The 3,384-nt window shown below is 41.5% G+C and overlaps 1 long non-coding RNA gene across 1 annotated transcript; it reads right to left on the reverse strand.

Moving 5' to 3' along the window:
- Positions 1-544: 544 nt before the first annotated feature.
- On the reverse strand, positions 545-3,096 carry LOC130135931 (uncharacterized). Its single transcript, XR_008815070.1, has 2 exons — positions 1,593-3,096; positions 545-1,435 (listed from the first exon to the last, which is right to left on the reverse strand). It is a non-coding gene; the product is annotated as an uncharacterized LOC130135931 (long non-coding RNA).
- Positions 3,097-3,384: the final 288 nt, after the last annotated feature.

The following is a 3,384-nucleotide window of genomic DNA, read 5'->3' on the forward strand; positions in this document are numbered from 1 at the left end:
TGTCTCTCTCCTCCCTTACTCTCTTCTCTATCTTTCTTCAAGGGCAGCCCAAGGAGGGCACTTGTTGATGAAGAAGTTGGGAAGGAGACCGACGTTCTCGCCGATGTCGTTGGCGACGCCGAGCATGGTGTGAGCTGGTGCTGGTTGAACGCAACGACCGATTTTGAGAGAGTGGAGAGTAAAGAGGGAAGTTGTAGGCATTGCCGGAGGCTATCTGGAGCCATATGGCAGCTCCCAGGCCCGCCCACGGTGGTCTCATCCCTCCTTTCAGATTTGCCATTGTAAGAAACAAGAGAGCTTCTCTTTTCCTAGTCGTGATCTACCTCGTCATCAACGGCATCATCATCACCATAGCCGCGCTTCCTCCAAGCTCCAAAAGATAGAAAACCATAACAACAAATAAAGAACTCTCTAAAGTGGTCAAAATCAAATCCAAATCAGTCTCCCGTTTCCGAAGATGCGAGGAGGTGTTTAAGGAAAAGAGAAGGTGAATGAGAAAGGAAACGAGGGGAGATTAAGGCCAGCCAGTCTTGCCTTGACAAGGATTGCGAATCCCGGAGATTGAGGAAGCAGATTTTTTGACATATATAGATGCTTGTACGCGGGTGTTAAAAGGCAGAGAGTGCGACACTAATGGGAGAGGAAAAAACTCACGATGAACACACACTCTCAGGCTGAGCAAGCTCTGTCTCTAGTGTCCGCGGTCTCGTCCGCCCTCCTCATCCTGGAGATCCACTTTGGCGGTTTACTGCTGCGTTTCATCATCCACGAGTACTGTCATCCGTAAGCACCACGATCCGCAAGCACCGCTTCCGACGGTATCATTCTATCAACCGGTCCACTGTAGGTGGCCCCTTCCGCGATCAACACAATGATCCATTGCAGCTCCGACTCTGGGCCTTCATCTGACGCCTAATAACCGGGCACCACACCAAGACAGAATCCAGCTCGTGGTGTAAGCCAGTTCGAGCCACCGCCCAGGCGGGACTGAGACAGGAGTTCGAGAATTTGCTCATCACTCGCTCACTAGTGTTCTTATTTTTCGGCTCTCCCGCAGGTTCCCTCTCGGCGAAATCTTCTTGCGACGGAGGTTTTCTCGTTTTAGTCTCCCTCCTGCATTCCCTTTGCGATGTTCTTCACGGTGGCCCCTCCTCCTGGCGTTGATCTTAAGGACGTGTTCTAGTGTTTTTTTCTCTTGGCATCCATCAATTTGCGGCCACATCATCCTAAGGAAGTTCTCTATCCGAGCGAACCAATCATGGCCCAATGTTCCTCAGATCTTCTCGGCCATCCAATCTTCCACCGTAATCTAGACACTCGCCAGCATGTCCTTGGTGTCTCTTCACCGTAAGCTATACAGTCCAAGCATCCTGGTGTCCTTTGATAATCAGTGGCAAGCCTTCCAATTGAAGGCATTCACAAGAGGCATCAATCCCTAAAGAAATCACAAAGAGAGCACAATCACTTGTACACTTTGAATTTTTTGCAGGAACACTCATGCAGGAAATAATATTAAGCTAATTATATCAGTTATTCAACTAAGAATAAAAGTTTGCTCAAGCTTCATCTAGAGTCCAAATCATAAAATTTACCCTAATCCTAATAGGAACACATGAAGATCTCGAACGTTCTTCAATCCTTCCATGGTTCGGTTCTTCCATCATCTCATGTCATTCGTTCACGCATCACAATCAATGAAAAGCATTAGAATGTTCACATAAAAGAAATGACCAACAAGGAATTTAGACAAATTGAGGAGATCCTTTGAAAAGATTGATGCATATAATCGATAAAGCCGATCAACCTCCTAACCGCAACCATTAATAACATATTACTTTTTTAAGTTTCCTTTTTTTGACATTTTCTATATTTCAATATTTCTTTTTTTCCCCAAGGAAAAGCTATCCAAAAATCAAATTGTCCTAAAAATCAAGAAATGGAATTTCCCAAACAGTGTAAACCTAAACTAATTGGAATTCAATTAAAATTATTTCTAAGATTCTACTACCTAACTAAGACTTGAAGTTCCTTATCATTTTTATATTTTTAAATTAATTTTTTATAGCTTTCGTTTTTATATTTTTATTTCTTTTATTTCCTCTATTTCTTTTACAGTCCCTTTCCCAGTCCATCATATCCAAAACACAGATTCCTGCTTTGCTAAGTTTCCCTTTGCCTCTTTCATTTATTCATTTTTTCCAACATTCTGCAATTACTCGTACAGAGACATGATCAACTCTTTGCTATGTTCATCATTCACTTAGCTTTGTTCGTTGTTGTTTTAGCTTCAAAAAATTAACACCATCAAACATCTCATCAACCGGGGAACTCATTAATTCCAGTCACCTAGCACAATTTTTTGAACGAGAATTATTCCAATCTTGAGCAAACAAGTTCATGCGAGGGTTCATTAACTTCTAAGTCCACAGCCAAGTCAGGAGGTAATAATTTGATATCAATCCAAGCATCATCAATCAAAAAAGAAAAAGGCATGGCCGGCGAGCAAGAAATTCAATCCAATGAATCACGTGATAAAACTAAATGGCAAAGGTTCAAATGCTTTGTTCACCAATGAAACTTTTACTAACACGAATTTACATGTGGCGGAGAGTAATGAGAACAGACATGAATCAAAGCCATCAAGTGTACATACAGATAGGCAATGATCAAGTTGAACAATATGCATAGATAGGTCTCAGCCAATAAGAAATTTTTCAACAACAATCACGCAAACATGCCTAAAGTCTTCTCGATTATAGCCAAACACAAAAGTACTTCAACACGAGAGGAAGCATAATGAAAAATGGCTGTGAAGTTTCTTTTATCACAACTTACATATCTACTGATCTGGTTCATGAATTTCATCAAACAGGTGGTGGACATATGGGCCAAAGAACTTAGATGAAGATGTAAATCCATAATCCATATTTTAATCATCACAAACACAGTGAAACATATTCAAATCACTAACAGGAACTTAATGGCAGACAATCTTCAATGAATCGGCAGCTAAAGATTTCTTGGTCTCTGTTCAGCATGTAAAAGGACCGAAATAGAAAAATATGTTCTCAGCTTAGCGAAACTGACTTTTTAGCTTCAACTGGCGAGTGTTGGAGAGTAGAGGTGTTAGAGGCGTCAGTGATGAAGATCCGGTGAAGGTGGATGGATCAACAATCGAGTTCTTCGAGCACTTCGATCAGGAAATAGAGTTAAACATAGGAGTTTCCACACAACTCGAGAATGGCAAGTGGTGACAATCAACGATGGCTATGGTGCCTGAAATTGATGAAGAAAGCCATTGGAAATGTTGGCTAAATGATTTAGACTAAATCCAAAAATGAAAACTAGAGAACGACAGATAACTTAGCTTCAATGTGGTTGCAG

This window comes from Syzygium oleosum, unplaced genomic scaffold (assembly GCF_021117445.2).
Source record: "Syzygium oleosum isolate NSW1041296 unplaced genomic scaffold, Sole_v2.1 Sole_v2.39, whole genome shotgun sequence".
NCBI lineage: Eukaryota > Viridiplantae > Streptophyta > Magnoliopsida > Myrtales > Myrtaceae > Syzygium > Syzygium oleosum.